Source organism: Triticum dicoccoides, chromosome 4B, assembly GCF_002162155.2.
Source record: "Triticum dicoccoides isolate Atlit2015 ecotype Zavitan chromosome 4B, WEW_v2.0, whole genome shotgun sequence".
Lineage (NCBI taxonomy): Eukaryota > Viridiplantae > Streptophyta > Magnoliopsida > Poales > Poaceae > Triticum > Triticum dicoccoides.
The window spans coordinates 278040553-278061079 of NC_041387.1; positions in this window are offsets into that span (position 1 = coordinate 278040553).

Genomic DNA, 20527 nt, shown 5'->3' on the forward strand with positions numbered 1-20527 from the left:
AACTTCGCGTACTTCGTTTGTGTTCAACGACCAGACAAAGGCGTCACAGAACCCCACCTTGATCAATAAAGCTTTCATCTTATATTCGCAATATCCAGATTGCAATCTCAGTTTTTTGCTTGTTCTTCGTTTGCTCACAGGAAACAGACCCTCCTGGTCAGGTTGATCGTGCTCCGGCGTGGTCAATAACCTCTCGGAGTTGGTTTAGCGATTGCTAAGGCGCGACGTCCTCGCACATTTGTAGTCGGATCGTCAAAGTCGACTTCCACCAAAGTGAAATCCATCATCTCATCGAAAGACAGGACACCTTTGCCTCTATCACTAACTCATTGATCGAAAAGTGCACCAAGAATAAGGACTAGGTAGCACGACCAACCTTAGGATGGTGATTCAATAACCAGCATGCTAAGGATGAAATTATTGTCCTTTAGCTACCAAGCAACAAGGTTGCTAGGAGTATAGATTTCACACATCACGATTCACTTGTCGGCGCTCTGGTTGTGACAACACGGAACGGAGGAATGAATAATGATGGCGAGAAGTATCACTACGTCGAGAATCCATAAGAGAAGGTGCAACCCTCATGACATTCCTGACATAAAGTGGGTAATACTTCAGGGTAGAACAGAACAAAAGCTGGGTTGGCATTTTGTTCTGCGAGGTAAAACTACTTTGACCCAATCCTGGATGTGGATGAGGTACTGGAGTTTGTTTCTCCTAGTCATTCTAGAATAGAATGGCTTGACGGACCACAAGAGTAATAGCATCGATGAATGAATGCACGCATACTCTTGACTATCAATTGATAGACGAGGGTCAGAAGACAACTAAGAGGGACAACTCAAAGAACGTATGATTTTCTGAGTTGTGGATGCACAGCTTAGTATTTCGAGCAAAGCTCAACATTTTTCTTCCGGATAACCCATGCGGAGAAGGTAGGACTGGCAGAGTCACGATATAGAATGGAGAACTCCTCGAGAGCACTCTTGTTGTGATCTTTTGATACAACAAACTTCTGCCATAAGTGGTTCATAGTATTTGGAAGAAGGAAATACCACGGACCTCGAGGACTAATACAAAGGTTACTAATAACCTAAAGGAATGAGCAAACACTATCAACATGAGGTGAGTAGGGTGGATCTCGAGTTCAAAAACCCAGGAATAGAATACCTACTAATTAAATTACATCACATGATGCTTTCGAGAATGATGGCCAGAATGATCACACTGGAAACACAAAACATGGCTAGATTACTAGGTGATACTCTAGACACCTAGGGTCCTAATAATAGCTCCAACATAAATGCCGAGGCAGTACCTCAACACACTAGTTAGTGTGGTTGATCTGGCACAAGGGAACTTCAGGAACGGAAAGAAGGGATTTGCAAATGCATCAGATTGTTTAGAAACCTGGGACGACTCGGATAGCATAACGGTTGTAATGCTCGAAAAGATTTGAGACATACTGCAAAAATGGTGGCATAACCACTCAGAATCACAATATCAAGGTACCGAGACCAATTACAAACATACAGAAGATAATAGGAACTGAACTGAAGCTTAGAACCATCAATCCTATAGGTCTACAGATTAGTAACACGTGATCCTGATAGAAAGAAGAGAAAGCCTTGTTCCTTAACCCCGTAGGAAGGATAGGATGACTCGGATCAGAAGGCATAAGGTATAAGGAGTAAAAAGAGCCTTACGTTCCATCCCACAATCAATTCCCTTGTATAACTAAAGAATTTCTAGACTCAACTTCGACCAGTTTGGCTTGGTAATCCTACAAGCAGTCAGGCTCTGATACCAAAACTGTCAGGACCCCGACTCAATGCCACACCGATCTAGCATGTAACACATCATATCAGTTTGCGGCATCACGCATGGTATCCCCACGGGTGTCGCCTTACGAGGCCCGTGACCGTTTGCGCCTTTTGGCACACGTAAATGATAGTGTTGCTAGCATCCATATGACAAGGAGCCCGGGCTAACCTGGCTAGTCGTGAAACCAAAGTGGCACTAACTTACAGGGACAGGCATACATGACCCAGCAACGAACGTGTCGGTCATCAGCGTGTGAATCCGAGCTGTAGCAACTGGGCTAGCAGGACTTTGGTAAACCAGGCTGTAGCAGGCTAACAGGACTCCGGTAGACACCGCGTGACATTTCCCTGAAGGGACAGACACAAGAACAAAGAAGGACACATGCCGGCCAGCCTAAGTGTTCCAGAGCAGTAGCAAGCTACCAAGGCTCAGTGGAAGCACTAGGAGACATTTCCCGGTAAGAGAGGCTACCAAGGATAAACAACTAGATAGTCAGATCCCACACATACCAAAGCATTTCAATAACATGCACACAATATGCTCGATATGTGCAAATACAACATGGCATCACAACATGACTCTACAACTCAAGTATTTTATTCAATAGGCTCCGAGGAGCGAGATATTACAAACATGGGTCTCATGACCCAACATTCAGAGCATACAAGTCAAAGCACAAGCAGAAGCTTAACACGTCTGAGTACAGACATCTACAAATGAAAAAGGTTGAGAAGCCTGACTATCTATCAGATCCTGCTGAGGGCACAAGATCGTAGCTGAGGTAACAAGCTAAACGTCAAAGTCCACGTGGAACTACTAGTGAGACGAAAGTCTCTGCAAAACATAAAATAGGCAAACATGAGTACAAATGTACCCAGCAAGACTTACATCAGAACTAACTACATATGCATCATTATCAACAAGGGGGTGATGGGGTTTAACTGCAGCAAGCTAGCTTTGACTCGGTGGCTATCCTGAACTACGACTGCAAGTATCTCTTTTGAGGTGGCGCACACGAGTCCACATATTCACCATATCAATACACCACTATGGATCCGCTCCCATCTCCCTACGAGAACGCCATCCATAGCACTCACGCTTATCTTGCGTATTTTAGAGTATCCACTTTCACTTGTCTATGAGCTGTATACGCAACCCAGAGGTCCTTTACCACGGACGCGGCTATTTGAATAGATTATTTATAACCCTGCAGGGGTGTACTTCTTCATACATGTTTCCACCACTTAGCGTCTGCACACGACATGTGCTCGGGAGACTTCAAGCGAAAGCCAATGTGGGTATAGACCACGACCTACCTAAACACTCAAGTCTCTAGTCCAGGTTTATTGCCTATTCAGGTTCCATCCGCAGGTGATGAGGACATCAATACAATTGTTACACCCACAGCCCCTGCTGCTATACATACTGGACCAATTACTAGAGCTCGTGCACGCCAACTAAATTACCAGGTACTTTCGTTTCTTGGTAATGATTCTAATGTTCATGAGAATATGATGCTGCCTAAATTGGATACATTTGTTTTGCTTACAAATGAAGGGCCTAGCTTGGAGAAGGATGAACATTGGAGCAAGAACAAGCATGGAGATGATGGCATGCGCAAGGGGAACAAGAACGGAGTTACAAGTGATGATTTCAGGACTTTGAAGCCACCATAATGGGTGCATGAAGCCTTGGACGAAATATACAAGATGCCACTTCATAAATTTCGTCCCGAGGCTATTTTAGGTGCTGCGTCACCTTATTATTGGGCCAGGCCCATGTAATTTCGAAATACATAAGTATAGGCTATTTTTAGAGTCCGTATGTGTGGGGAAACAAGAGATAGGGTTGATTTCGGACCCCTCCACCAAGGCCACGAAATTCCCCCCTCTTTCTCCATATATACAGCCCTTAGGGCATCGTTTAGACTTTGGGGGTTTTGTTTAGATTAAAAGTTCGCCATAGCTGCAACTTCGCGTACTTCGTTTGTGTTCAACGACCAGACAAAGGCGTCACAGAAACCCACCTTGATCAATAAAGCTTTCATCTTATATTCGCAATATCCAGATTGCAATCTTAGTTTCTTGCTTGTTCTTCGTTTGCTCGCAGGAAACAGACCCTCATGGTCAGGTTGATCGTGCTCCGGCGTGGTCAATAACCTCTCGGAGTTGGTTTAGCGATTGCTAAGGCGCGACGTCCTCGCACGTTCATAGTCGGATCGTCAAAGTCGACTTCCACCAAAGCGAAATCCACCATCTCATCGAAAGACGGGACACCTTTGCTTCTATCAAGTGGTATCAGATTTCCAGGTTGCTCGGTGAGATTTTACAGTTTTTCGTAGTTTAGATCGAGTCTGTTCTTCATACCTATAGTCCACGAAAAAGCCACAAAAAAAATTAGAGTTAGTTCATCATATCCGAACCAATCTGAGCCTTTGCATAATCTTTTTAGGGTTTTGCTTTGTTGAATTTGCGGTTGCATCGTTGTTTCTAGTTGCTGGTCTTAGAGTCTAGTCTTTTAGAGTTTCGAGTTCTGGTCATAAGTTGTCACGCCGCCGCCGCACCATCATCATCGCCCCTGCCATCTACCACCACCGTTTATCCGCCACCGCTTCGAATCCGTATCCATATACCACCACAGCTGTCATATACCACCACCGCTGCCATCTACCACCATATATCCACCACCAATCTGAGTTCTTGTCATATTAGGTTTGTTTTCGAGATCCATCTAGATTCCGATTCGTGTTTCCTTGCCGGAGTAGGTTTCGGGAAAAAAAAAGTCGGGTAGCCACGCTCCGTTTAGGCCCAAAATTTTTCGAAAACGCATTTTTCAAAAAAAATTCTGGCTATCCTATTTTTAGGTGTTTCTGAGTGTTTTGAGACAGGTGCCATTATAGGAAGTTTTTTTTGACCCGTTTCCAGTTTTTGGGTCCGGGCAGTCAAAAAAAAATTGGTCGAAAAAATTGCGTGCCCATCCTGTCAGTTTGAGCTAAGAAGAGTTTTGAGACACTCGCCATTATAGTGATTTTTCGCAAAAAAAAAGCAGCGCAAAAAAAAAGAGCGCAAAAAAAAGAGCGAAAAAAAAATCCAGAGTGTGCTTTTCCCTTGTTTACGTGCCGCGCCGTGATTTTGTTAGTGTTCTAGGCTCGCGTCTCTAGCACAGTCTAGCCTAGGACCAGCACAGTACCGTCGTTGAGCGTTTATTCAACTTTGCATCTCTGAATTGATTATTGCTGACCCTTTTTGCTACCATATTATAAGCCTTCCCAGCTCCACATACATCTACGTCGTGCGTTTGACTCTCCCTGGTAATCGCTCTATCGAAGCTTTGAGAGTTTTTGACTACAACGGTTGCCGATCACCGCCTGCTGCTGGGTAAGAACTGGTAAGAATTTGAGATTTGCTTGACGGATTTGTGACACCCACCACCACCACTTGTTCGTAGTCTGTAGGATCATATTCTTGTGTGTTTCTATTGCTGCTAACCATGCCAGGATCACAAGCCGACGAGATTGACTGGGAGAATTTATCGAACAAGGAGCTTCATGATAAGTTTCAGCAAATGATGACTGAACAGGTGCAAGATGTGCTGAACAATTTTGAAGAGGCCATGGAGAAGATCACTGGCTTGGAGAAGACGTTCGAAACAAAGCTCGATAACAAGTTTAATGAATTGCTCGCGCGTCTTCCACCACCACCACCCGCTGCACCTAACGCACCTCTCCAACAACAACAACAACAACGACTACCTCCACGTCGCGAAGCAGACCTCCGCCGAGCAAGCCGTGTTCCTCTTGCGTTTGGCCAAACTGTTGGTGCTGCTGTTGATACTTCTGTGGCTCCTGCTGCTGATGCGGAGGAGGATGATTATGTGGGAGATTATGAGGATGAGGTTGATCAAAATCAACACTACGTGCAGCCACCTGTACCACCACCAGCAGGTCGACCTCAGGTATATATTCGTAATGGTAGGCCTGCACCACCACCTCAGGTACGAGATGATGTCCATATTCCTAAACTGAAATTGAATATTCCACCATTTGAGGGTAGATATGTTCCTGATATATATCTTACTTGGGAGTTAGAAACTGAACAACGATTTACATGTTTACAATATCCTGAGGAGAGACGAGTTGCTGCTGCCGTTTGTGCTTTCACTAGTTTTGCATGTGTATGGTGGTCTGAACATTGTAGATTATATCCTATTCCAACCACTTGGGCTGCTTTGAAAACTGCTATGCGTACGCGTTGGGTTCCACCATATTATCAACGTGAATTGCTTCAAAAATTGCAGCGTTTAAGACAAGGGAAAAATTCTGTAGAAGAATATTATCAGGAATTACAAACTGGCATGATTAGATGTGGTATTGTTGAGGAGAATGAAGCTATGCTTGCACGTTTTCTAGGTGGATTAAATAGAGAGATTCAGACCATTCTAGACTATAAGGAGTATACTAATATCACTCGTTTATTCCATCTTGCTTGTAAAGCTGAACGTGAAGTGCAGGATCGACAAGCATTGGCGCGAACTAACTTTTCTGCAGGCCGACCTTCATCATGGACACCGCGTGCATCTTCTACTTCAACTGCACCAGCACCTTCATCCGGTGCCTCCTCCAGCCGTGATACAAGAAAACAGGCACAACCACCATTATCTGCCAAGAGCGCACCTGCGGGGCCTGCACAGCGTTCTTCTTCTTCCATGGCATCAACAGGGCACACAAGTGATATTATTTGTCGTCGTTGTAAGGGAGGAGGTCATTATGCGAGAGAATGCAAATCTCCGCGTGTGATGATTGCTACCGCGGATGGTGGATATGAGTCCGCTAGTGACTATGATGAGGAGACTTTGGCTCTTATTACACGTGAAGAACATGGTGGAGATGATTCTGATCATGAGACGCAATACATGGCTCCTGAAGACGCTGACAGGTATGAATGTTTAGTTGCTCAACGTGTTTTGAGTGTGCAGGTCACACAAGCTGAGCAAAATCAGAGGCACAATTTGTTCCATACCATTCTGTGCGCGTCATCATAGACGGAGGGAGCTGCAACAACTTGGCTAGCATGGAGATGGTGGAGAAGCTTTCTCTCACCACAAGACCACATCCACATCCTTACTACATCCAATGGTTCAACAACAGCGGCAAGGTTAAGGTAACACGTACTGTTCGTGTGCATTTTAGTATATCTACATATGCTGATTATGTTGATTGTGATGTGGTACCTATGCAAGCATGTTCCTTATTACTTGGTAGACCATGGCAATTTGATAAAAATTCTGTACACCATGGTAGAAACAATCACTATACTCTTGTTCATAAGGATAAAAATATTACTTTGCTTCCTATGACTCCTGATTCCATTTTGAAAGATGATATTAATAGAGCTAATAAAGCAAAACAGGAGAAGAATAAGAGTGAAAATCAGATTGTGGCAAAATAATTTGAGCAACAAATGAAGCCTAATAATAAACCATCTAGTGTTGCTTCTGAAATTAAATTGAAAAGTGCATGTTTATTTGCCACCAAATCTGATATTGATGAGCTAGATTTCAGCAAATCTGTTTGCTATGCTTTTGTGTGCAAAGAGGCATTATTTTCATTCGAGGACGTGCCTTCCTCTTTGCCTCCTGCTGTCACTAACATTTTGCAGGAGTTCGCTGACGTCTTTCCACAAGACGTGCCACCGGGATTACCGCCTATTCGAGGGATTGAGCATCAGATTGACTTAATTCCCGGTGCTTCACTGCCAAACCGTGCACCATACAGTACCAATCCAGAGGAGACGAAGGAGATTATGCGTCAAGTACAAGAGCTTCTCGACAAAGGTTATATACGCGAATCCCTTAGTCCTTGTGCTGTTCCTATTATTCTAGTGCCAAAAAAGGATGGTACATCACGTATGTGTGTTGATTGTAGAGGCATTAATAATATTACTATTCGTTATGGTCATCCTATTCCTAGGCTAGATGATATGCTTGATGAATTGAGTGGCTCTACAATATTCTCCAAAGTTGATTTGCGTAGTGGATACCATGAAATTCGTATGAAATTGGGAGATGAATGGAAAACAGCATTTAAAACTAAGTTTGGATTATATGAGTGGTTAGTCATGCCTTTTGGGTTAACTAATGCGCCTAGTACTTTCATGAGACTAATGAACGAAGTTTTACGTGCTTTCATTGGACGATTTGTGGTAGTCTATTTTGATGATATACTGATTTATAGCAGATCTTTGGACGAACATTTGGAACATTTACGTGCTGTTTTTATTGCTCTACGTGATGCACGTTTGTTTGGTAACCTTCGGAAGTGCACCTTTTGCACCGACCGAGTATCTTTTCTTGGCTATGTTGTTACTCCACAGGGAATTGAAGTTGACAAAGCCAAGATTGAAGCTATTGAGAGTTGGCCGCAGCCCAAAACGGTCACACAAGTGAGGAGTTTTCTTGGCCTCGCTGGATTCTATAGGCGTTTTGTGAGAGATTTCAGCACCATTGCTGCACCTCTCAACGAGCTTACAAAGAAGGATGTGCCTTTTGTTTGGGGTACCGCACAGGAAGAAGCCTTCACGGTATTGAAAGATAAGTTGACACATGCTCCTTTACTCCAACTTCCTGATTTTAATAAGACTTTTGAGCTTGAATGTGATGCTAGTGGAATTGGATTAGGAGGTGTGCTATTACAAGATGGCAAACCTGTTGCATACTTTTCTGAAAAATTGAGTGGGCCTAGTCTGAATTATTCTACTTATGATAAAGAATTATATGCTCTTGTTCGGACTTTAGAAACATGGCAACATTATTTATGGCCCAAAGAATTTGTTATACATTCTGATCATGAATCTTTGAAACATATTAAAAGTCAAGCTAAACTGAATCGTAGACATGCTAAATGGGTTGAATTCATTGAGACTTTCCCTTATGTCATTAAACACAAGAAGGGAAAAGAAAATGTTATTGCTGATGCATTGTCTCGTCGCTATACTATGCTTTCACAACTTGACTTCAAAATATTTGGTTTGGAGACCATCTGATGAGGACATCAATACAATTGTTACACCCACAGCCCCTGCTGCTATACATACTGGACCAATTACTAGAGCTCGTGCACGCCAACTAAATTACCAGGTACTTTCGTTTCTTGGTAATGATTCTAATGTTCATGAGAATATGATGCTGCCTAAATTGGATACATTTGTTTTGCTTACAAATGAAGGGCCTAGCTTGGAGAAGGATGAACATTGGAGCAAGAACAAGCATGGAGATGATGGCATGCGCAAGGGGAACAAGAACGGAGTTACAAGTGATGATTTCAGGACTTTGAAGCCACCATAATGGGTGCATGAAGCCTTGGACGAAATATACAAGATGCCACTTCATAAATTTCGTCCCGAGGCTATTTTAGGTGCTGCGTCACCTTATTATTGGGACAGGCCCATGTAATTTCGAAATACATAAGTATAGGCTATTTTTAGAGTCCGTATGTGTGGGGAAACAAGAGATAGGGTTGATTTCGGACCCCTCCACCAAGGGCCACGAAATTCCCCCCTCTTCCTCCATATATACAGCCCTTAGGGCATCGTTTAGACTTTGGGTTTTGTTTAGATTAAAAGTTCGCCATAGCTGCAACTTCGCGTACTTCGTTTGTGTTCAACGACCAGACAAAGGCGTCACAGAACCCCACCTTGATCAATAAAGCTTTCATCTTATATTCGCAATATCCAGATTGCAATCTTAGTTTCTTGCTTGTTCTTCGTTTGCTCGCAGGAAACAGACCCTCGTGGTCAGGTTGATCGTGCTCCGGCGTGGTCAATAACGTCTCGGAGTTGGTTTAGCGATTGCTAAGGCGCGACGTCCTCACACGTTCGTAGTCGGATCGTCAAAGTCGACTTCCACCAAAGCGAAATCCACCATCTCATCGAAAGACGGGACACCTTTGCCTCTATCATTGAGAGTTGGCCGCAGCCCAAAACGGTCACACAAGTGAGGAGTTTTCTTGGCCTCGCTGGATTCTATAGGCGTTTTGTGAGAGATTTCAGCACCATTGCTGCACCTCTCAACGAGCTTACAAAGAAGGATGTGCCTTTTGTTTGGGGTACCGCACAGGAAGAAGCCTTCACGGTATTGAAAGATAAGTTGACACATGCTCCTTTACTCCAACTTCCTGATTTTAATAAGACTTTTGAGCTTGAATGTGATGCTAGTGGAATTGGATTAGGAGGTGTGTTATTACAAGATGGCAAACCTGTTGCATACTTTTCTGAAAAATTGAGTGGGCCTAGTCTGAATTATTCTACTTATGATAAAGAATTATATGCTCTTGTTCGGACTTTAGAAACATGGCAACATTATTTATGGCCCAAAGAATTTGTTATACATTCTGATCATGAATCTTTGAAACATATTAAAAGTCAAGCTAAACTGAATCGTAGACATGCTAAATGGGTTGAATTCATTGAGACTTTCCCTTATGTCATTAAACACAAGAGGGGAAAAGAAAATGTTATTGCTGATGCATTGTCTCGTCGCTATACTATGGTTTCACAACTTGACTTGGTTTGGAGACCATCAAAGATCAATATGTGCATGATGTTGATTTTAAAGATGTAATGCAGAATTGTAAAGAAGGAAGAATGTGGACCAAGTTTGTCGTTAACGATGGATTTGTGTTTCGTGCTAACAAGCTATGCATTCCAGCTAGCTCCGTTCGTCTTTTGTTGTTAAAGGAAGCGCATGGAGGAGGATTAATGGGACATTTTGGCGTGAAGAAGACGGAGGACGTACTTGCCACACATTTCTTTTGGCCAAAGATGAGACGGGATGTTGAGTGTTTTATTGCTCGATGCACTACATGTCAAAAAGCTAAGTCACGACTCAATCCCCATGGTTTATATATGCCTTTGCCTGTACCTAGTGTTCCTTGGGAGGATATATCTATGGACTTTGTTTTAGGTTTACCTCGAACAAAGAAGGGGAGGGATAGCATATTTGTTGTCGTGGATAGATTCTCGAAAATGGCACACTTTATACCATGTCATAAAAGCGATGATGCTGTTAATGTTGCTGATTTGTTCTTTCGTGAAATTATTCGCTTGCATGGTGTGCCAAATACTATTGTTTCAGATCGTGATACTAAATTTCTTAGCCACTTTTGGAGATGTTTATGGGCTAAGTTGGGGACTAAACTGCTTTTTAGTACTACTTGTCACCCCCAAACTGATGGACAAACTGAAGTAGTCAATAGAACGTTGTCTACTATGCTTAGGGCTGTTTTGAAGAATAATAAGAAAATGTGGGAGGAATGCTTGCCTCATATTGAATTTGCTTATAATCGTTCATTGCATTCTACTACTAACATGTGCCCTTTTGAAGTTGTGTATGGTTTCCTACCTCGTGCACCTATTGATTTGTTGCCTCTTCCATCTTCGGAGAAGGTTAATTTTGATGCTAAACAACGTGCTGAATTGATTTTAAAAATGCATGAGTTAACTAAGGAAAACATTGAGCGTATGAATGCTAAATATAAACTTGCTGGAGATAAGGGTAGAAAACATGTTGTGTTTGCACCTGGAGATCTTGTTTGGTTACATTTGCGTAAGGATAGATTTCCTGATTTGCGCAAATCAAAGCTAGTGCCACGTGCTGATGGTCCCTTTAAGGTGTTAGAGAAAATAAATGATAATGCATATAAACTTGAGCTGCCTGCAGATTTTGGGGTTAGTCCCACTTTTAACATTGCAGATTTGAAGCCTTATTTGGGTGAGGAAGATGAACTTCCGTCGAGGACGACTTCATTTCAAGAAGGGGAGGATGATGAGGACATCAATACAATTGTTACACCCACAGCCCCTGCTGCTATACATACTGGACCAATTACTAGAGCTCGTGCACGCCAACTAAATTACCAGGTACTTTCGTTTCTTGGTAATGATTCTAATGTTCATGAGAATATGATGCTGCCTAAATTGGATACATTTGTTTTGCTTACAAATGAAGGGCCTAGCTTGGAGAAGGATGAACATTGGAGCAAGAACAAGCATGGAGATGATGGCATGCGCAAGGGGAACAAGAACGGAGTTACAAGTGATGATTTCAGGACTTTGAAGCCACCATAATGGGTGCATGAAGCCTTGGACGAAATATACAAGATGCCACTTCATAAAATTCGTCCCGAGGCTATTTTAGGTGCTGCGTCACCTTATTATTGGGCCAGGCCCATGTAATTTCGAAATACATAAGTATAGGCTATTTTTAGAGTCCGTATGTGTGTGGAAACAAGAGATAGGGTTGATTTCGGACCCCTCCACCAAGGGCCACGAAATTCCCCCCTCTTTCTCCATATATACAGCCCTTAGGGCATCATTTAGACTTTGGGGGTTTTGTTTAGATTAAAAGTTCGCCATAGCTGCAACTTCGCGTACTTCATTTGTGTTCAACGACCAGACAAAGGCGTCACAGAAACCCACCTTGATCAATAAAGCTTTCATCTTATATTCGCAATATCCAGATTGCAATCTTAGTTTCTTGCTTGTTCTTCGTTTGCTCGCAGGAAACAGACCCTCGTGGTCAGGTTGATCGTGCTCCGGCGTGGTCAATAACCTCTCGGAGTTGGTTTAGCGATTGCTAAGGCGCGACGTCCTCGCACGTTCGTAGTCGGATCGTCAAAGTCGACTTCCACCAAAGCGAAATCCACCATCTCATCGAAAGACAAGACACCTTTTCTTCTATCAGCAGGGAGTCCGGCCGAAGTTTCCACATATGGCCCCGAACGATGTGTGCAGTGTTCCTAAGACACCAAACGGGCGCTCGGTACACCGTGCCACGTGCCTACCGCATCACATCCCACCCCTCGGGTCAGCACTGCGCAGGCCTCCAGCATACTACAAACACCAGAAACTACTTGCAACTCCTGGACAAAGGACTAGGATGGTTAAGAAGTCGAGTGGGGTCATATTTCAGGGCCAAATGCATGGTAGTAGCTGTTTAATGGATCACAAACACAGAACTCAGTTCCTGAGGATGGCTTCAATGAGACAACCCACCATGTACTCCTACATGGCCTCTCACCGCTACCTTTACCAAATTGTGTTCACACACTTAGCTCACACATAGTAGGACATGTTCACAACCTTCCAATTCATCCCCGATGAAATAGACCAGACTCAACTCTAAGCAGTAGCAGGCATTACAAACAAACATGAATGAGTAGGCACATCAGGGCTCAAACAACTCCTACTCATGCTAGTGGGTTTCATCTATTTACTGTGGCAATGACAGGTCATGCAGAGGAAAAGGGGTTCGACTACCACAGCAAGTAACACATGAGTCGTTGTTGTCCTAATGCATTAAAAGAGAGCAGGAGCGAGAGAGTGGGATTGTATCGAAATGAACAAGGGGGGTTTTGCTTGTCTGGCACTTCTGAAGATAGTATAGCTCTTCAACAGTGTCATCGAACTCATTGTCGGTTCGTCGTCTACTTGGAGGGGACAAACACCGGCAAATAGAGAAGGAGGACAACCAATGCAATGCACAATATGATGCATGATCGTGACATGGCAATATGAGTTTGTTGGCCTAATGCAACTACAGCCAGATGGGTTTGAGTTATTTTAAAGCCAAGGTTCAAGTTCAAACTCAAACTATGAATTTATAAAGTGCATTAACATGTTTTGATATAAACAGCAGGTTTAAGTTGCTTTAACATGCATGAAACCAGTACAAATGGATAGATTGGATTTTTTTTATCATTTTTCATATATAATTTGTTACATTTGGAGTTATAGATAATTTTCTATGAATTTTAGAAGTTTTAAACATTTTCTGGAATTCCCTGGATTATTTTTAATCTAGAAAATCACTTATTGCATCAGCAGTGCGTCAGGGTGACGACAGCAAGGTCAATAGAGCTGCCTTGGGTCAAACCCGACGCGTGGGTCCCACATGTTAGTGTGACAAGGCAGGACAGAGCCTGACCAGTGGGGCCAGGTCAATGCTGACTGGGCAGGTCAAACCTGGCAGCCAGGGCCTGCTGGATTTAATCTAATCCTAATCAGAAACTAATCCAGGTTAATTAAGCGAAGTGGGGCCCGTCTATAAGTGGGTCAGGTGTTAGTTAGTAGGGTGATTAGTCTCTAATGGCTTAGCCACGTCAGCATGCCGGCAGTTAGACGACAGCGATGACCCAGGGCGGCGGTGGCTCGCCGGAGTGGCGCTAAGGGCTGCGGTTGGATGCGTGAAGAGCACCAGGAGGTAGCCCATGCCCGCGCGCAACCAGGGGAATCAGCGGGAGGGCGTCGGTGTCTAGAGTTCGCCGGAGTGGAGCCCGCAGTGACTGCTGGAGCTCGGGGCTAGTGCGGCTTGGCGCTAGAGGGCGGTAGGTCGAACGGGTGGGCGCGTCTGGCTCCTGGGAGCGTGCTGAGCATAGCGGTGTGCTCGGCTTCGAGCTACTATGGCTCTAGCCACGCCGGCAGCGAGGCGTGGCGGGGGCGAGCTTCGGCCGCGGTGGTCAGTGGGGGCTAGAGGAGGAAAACGACGGAGGGGAGAGAGGGATTCGGTAGAGGAGCTCACGGCGAAGTCATCGGTGATCTCAGCATGCTCGGGGACGCTCGGACGGCCGCAAGTCGACGGTGGAGATTCGTGGCGGCCGATGGTGAAGAAGAGGTCGGGGAAGCTGCTGCAGGGCGCATCCGCTCACGTGGCTTGGCGGAGACGGTGTAGAGGTCCATGTCAAAGCTTCTTGGCGCATCGGAGGGACGTGTGGAGGCCGGTGGCCGTGGTGGTGACGAGCGGCGTCGGCGGCAGCGCTCAGTGGCGCTACGGAATCAAGCAGAGGAGGGAGAGGGAGTCCTGGGAGAGCGGGGAGAGGTGCAAGGGGTCGAGGGGAGTGCGTGGCGCCCTCGGGTGCCTCCAGCGGCGAGCAAGTAAGCAGGAGGTGGCCGGCGCATGGTCGCGTGCGCCGGGCATGCGCCCTTTCTCCTCCTGGCAAAAGGAGGAAGACGACAGGGGAGGTGGAGATGGGCTGGGCCGGCTATGCATAGTGTTGGGATACAGGAGCACCAGGTAAGAAAGCCCAGGTAAGGGTTTTCCCCTTTCTGTTTCCTTTTTCTATTTCCTGTTTTTATGTTCTGGTTTAAAATAAATACTAAACCATTTCACAAAATCATGGAAATAATTATGGATGCCGTCTGAATTATTCCAGTGACCCTTAACAGTTTCCAACATTTTTGGAGCATCTAAAATATATATATAGCATTTAAATAGCTCCAATTCAAATATGTTTGAATTAATTCAAATTCCAAAATGCCATGGAAAAATGTGCATCATATCTGGTTACTCTTTCCAGCATTTTCCAGAAATGATGAACATTTTTTAAGGCCATTTGGGATCCTGAAAATATATTTATTTTTTAGTTGAACCTATTTGAATTTCATTGAGGCTAGGGTTTGATCATCCCCCATTTCAAAGTTTCATAAAATTTAAACATGATGCATGGATGCTTATGCAAAGACAGACAAGGTCTAAGCTGGGGCTGTCACAAATATTGAAGTCATCCTGAAGAGGACGAAGGTTGGGCGGGCAATTATCCGTAGCCACTGGCCTAGAGTTGCAAGGATATTCAACATCACTAAAGGCTCAATATTTGCCTTCCGCTTCTACCGTTTCCCAGATGAGATTCATCTGTCTATTTACCGTATATGATGCTACTTCCCAAAGGGTTTCAATGTTGCATGTGAAAATTGGTGTTGTTTTGTAATGGCGTAGCTAGCTATATCCCTCTTGGGTGTAACTGAGTGCTAAAGCTATCTGATGTAATTCGATTATGAAATCTTGCTTGCCGTTATACGAACATGAAATATCTTGTGTGTTTTATAAGAAATGTCAATTTGATTACTACATGAATTATCAATAATAGGCTAATTACCCTACTTATTGGTGTTTTCTATTGCAGGCGATTACTCAAACAACATCGTCGGCAATGAACTCAAACAACCCACGCGGTTTCTAACAATCACACATGACTTCTGGCAGAGAACTGTTTGTGTTAGGCCACCTTGCACAAACATTTCCTCACAAAAAACTGTGTGTGATATACATACGAACAGAAATGTTTTTCTCGGATTCACCATGTGGGATGTACATACGAACGGAAGCAATTGGGCTTCGATGCCTCGCCTGATCGCACACGAGCTCATTTTGCCCCCGCCTGTGTCGCCGGAGGGCCTATCCTCGACGGTTTCTGGGTCGTGTGGGAAGGGCCCCCCCTATCTCACACACTCACTAAACGACGGTTTAAAACTCCGTCGCGAAAAGGGGGTAAAAACCGTCTGTATAGCACGTCTCTGCACCAGTGTTATGTTCAGGTATCTCGTGGATCCATGTGTTGCTAGTCTAATGGATGTGTAATTGGGCTTGTTCTTGAGTGTTCCTCTTGTGATTTCCCCTCTTGTTCTTCGTGTTCTTCATGGATCCCCCTCCAATTCGTGAAAGAGCTCCACTTAGGGTCTCCACCCTACAACATCTTGGTATCATGAGCAAGGTTGATCATGAAATTGGAGTCTCCCCTCTTTGTTTTCTAGCCTAATTTTGTGTGTTTTTGTCCCAATTCAAAAATCTCCACAAAAATAGCCCAAAAAAATTTCTTGCAATTTGTTGGTTCTTGTGAGATTTTGTTGTGTTTGATCCATGATTTTGTGGTTTGGCAAGTAGATCTTGGCTTTCCCCACCTCCCGACCACGAAATCTACCCCTAATTTTTCTTTTCCACCTCAAATCTGAACCCTAAAATCACGAATTTTCCGCGACCCCCGTGTCCACGGGCCCCCAAACCCCGTGCGCACGGGCCACCGTGAAGTCCCAGGTCACCCTGCATCCACGGCATGTGTACCGTGCACATGGGACCCCATGTCCATGGGCCTTAGACCCCATGCGCACGCCCCCCCCCTAATTCAGCCGACAACACTTCAACGTTTTGGCCATAACTTTCGCATCTGGAGTCTGATTTCGGCGTTCTTTAGCTCGTTGAGTAGCTATTGACATCCCCCATACATGTAGATAAGTTACAACATCATCTGAGTCCATCAAAAAGTTTACATTTTGGCATCTTTGCCCAGGCCCTCCACCATATCATCCGCAAAACCACCATAGCTTTCCACAACCTTACCCATTTTGCTGCATATAGCAATTGTGGTTGCTTGAGTTTGGACTTGAGTCTCCTAAGGTGTTTCGGCTACTTAGGTACGGTTGCTTCTTCATCAACCACCACCACCGCTTCTGCATTGCCATCTTCGAAACCACCACCACATTTCTGCTACCACCATTTGACATTTGACATTTTTGAGTTCGCGGTTTTTACGTTTCCTAAGGTGTTTTGGCTACTTAGGAATGGTTCGACTTCGACATCACCGCCACTCATCATCGACATGATTTTGACATCGACATTGACCACTTCATCATTTTGACACCATCATCCTTCCTTGCTTACAAACGACAAACCACAGACGGTAACCTCGACGACATCATTGTACATATTTCTTGGCATTGCATTGATTGCCCTGAGCCTATTGCGTACCTTACCTATCGAGACTAGCGAGTTGAGAATTGGCGTGCCCTGTTATTTGTGCACCTTAGTGATACGCTTATGTCGTATAGCTAGTTTTAGCGTGTAATCATGTTGCTATCATCATTGCGCCATATATCTTACATACTTGTCCCATATCATACTTGGCTCGAGCATCAAGCATATAAAAATGGAGAAAAAAGCTTTTAAGCAAAAGAGGAGATACAAAAGAGCTTGTAAGAAATAAAAATAGCATTGAGCCATTTTGCATAGTACATACACTTGGAGCATACATACATAGCATACTTGGAATTGAAGATGGCACATGTACTCTCATAGGTTGTTGCACAAGCGTATCTTGCCCATTTCAGCAATCGAGCTAGTGTCTCTCTAGCATTCGTGCAACAAGAGCTTTTTTAGTGGTAACACATTTTGTGCTCATTCCGGTGGCGTGGTTCCCATCTATCTATCTGTGTGTGTGTGTGTGTGTGTGTGTGTGTGTTTCTTGTGTCACCATAGCTTTGATCTATTTGCTTTACATTGCAATTTTGTGAATCTTCCTCAACATTTTCGATATCTTGGACTAAACTTTGCTTGAAATTTGTGCTACTTGTCCTAACCAAGCCACTGGATAAGCTTTAATTTGTAGGTGTGAGTGAACAAGTCTGTTACCAATTCCACTGTTCTCTCATTTCACATTGAGTGACATAGGATACATCCTCAACTTTTGGAAAAAGTATCTTGGTATTGTTTATCTCATTTCCTACTCACCTCTACTCGAGTCTTGTGATGGATAGGCAAAGCACAACATCTTTGGTCCTCTACCACCTCGAGCGACTCTCCATCGATATACGACACTCCGAAGCAAGGAAAAGGGACTACCTCGACGACAAGTTGAACGCACACATGGATGACATCCGACACGTGTTGGCCAACTACAAGTCTTCTTCCCCTTCATCATCTTCAAGGCGGAGACGATCAAGTCACAAATCTTCAGAGTAGCAACACGATGCAAGTACCACGCAACACCGTCATCATCTACGAGACGCCTTCCAAGAAACCCGCAAGCCACATGTGCATGACGACGAAGAGTGCCATCGACTACAAGTTCAAGCATAGCAACATCACCACCAAGAGAAAGCTATGACTACCACCACCACTTCAGCATCTCGCCAAGTGTTATCAAGGCATCTTCGCCTTTGGACATACGACATCTTAGCCTACTTCCCATGAGTACGCCTACTTCGACATCATCAAGTCGAAGACGACCACCTACAAGCGAGGGCAACACTTCCATCTTCGGAAGCCCCTCAAGGAAGATGGCCGAGCTTGAGAACTTCCCTTCGGTCATGGAGATGCGCTATGAGGTGCCACATCATATGGGCCTCATACAAGACGAAGACAGGACAGTTGAGCAAGGGCCATCCCCTTCGACCATGGTGACGAGCAAAAACCTCTCCAACAACATAAAGATGGCGCCCCAATGGGACTCTTACTCTGAGTCAACCTACGACACCACACATGAGACCTTATCTTTGGTCTCGGAGGAGAGTGATGATTTGCCACTTACTACGACATTTTTATCTTCAGAGGAGTTATGGATGAGGAGGTTGAGCATGGGACTATCCCTTCAACTAAGGAGGTGACAGGAGTGGAGCATGGAGACATTTGCACCTACATCTCTTCGACACCCACATATTACGAGATGCCCCATTTTCCATGTGAGGAGAGCCACCACCCCATGACTGACATGAGTGACTCCACCATATATAATATTGAGTGCATTTCCTATGAGAGGATGAGTGTGTTCACCACTAGCCCCACACACGAGAGCATGCCACACATCCTATGTGAGTTTGAGAGCCATTTGAGTGACTCCACAAACCATATGAGTGAGGGCATGATACGTCCCTTTTGCATCATGCTTCTATGTCAATATTTATTGCATTATGGGTTGTTATTACATGTTATATCAGAATACTTATGCCCTTTCTCTCTTATTTTATAAGGTTTACATGAAGAGGGAGAATGCCGGCAGCTGGAATTCTGGACTGGAAAAGGAGCAAATACTAGAGACCTATTCTGCACAACTCCAAAAGTCCTGAAACTTCACGGAGATCAGTTTTGGAATAAATAAAAAATATTGGGAGAAGAAAGCACCAGAGGACGGCCACCAGCCAGCCATGAGGGTGGAGGGCGCACACTACCCCCTGGGCGCACCCCTACCTCGTGGGCCGCCTGGCAGGCCCCCGACGCCCATATTCTGCTATATGGTGTATTTTGCCCTGGAAAAAAGAAGATAGAAGCTTTCGGGACGAAGCGCCGCCGTCTCAAGGCGAAACCTGGGCAGGACCAATCTAGGGCTCCAACGGAGCTATTCTGCCGGGGAAATATCCCTCCGAGAGGGGGAAATCACCGCCACCGTCATCACCATCGATCCACTCATAGAGAGGGCCTCAATCTCCATCAACATCTTCACCAGCACCATCTCCTCTTAAACCTAGTTCATCTCTTGTATCTGATCCTTGTCTCAAAACCTTAGATTGGTACATGTGGGTTGCTAGTAGTGTTGATTACACCTTGTAGTTGATGCTAGTTGGTTTATTCGGTGGAAGATCATATGTTCAGATCAATATGCTATTCAATACTCCTCTGATTATGAACATGAATATGCTTTGTGAGTAGTTATATTTGTTCCTGAGGACATGGGAGAAGTCTTGTTATAAGTAATCATATGAATTTGGTATTCGTTCGATATTTTGATGAGATGTATGTTATCTCTCCTCTAGTGGTGTTACGTGAATGTCGACTACATGACACTTCACCATGATATGGGCCTAGGGGAAGGCATTGGGAAGTAATAAGTAGATGATGGGTTTCTAGAGTGACAGAAGCTTAAACCCTAGTTTATGCGTTGCTTCGTAAGGGGCTGATTTGGATCCATATGTTTCATGCTATGGTTAGGTTTACCTTATTCTTCTTTCATAGTTGCGGATGCTTGCGAGAGGGGTTAATCATAAGTGGGAGGCTTGTCCAAGGAAGGGCAGAACCAAGCACCAGTCCACCCACATATCAAATTATCAAAGTAACGAACGCGAATCATATGAGCATGATGAAAACTAGCTTGACAATAATTCACATG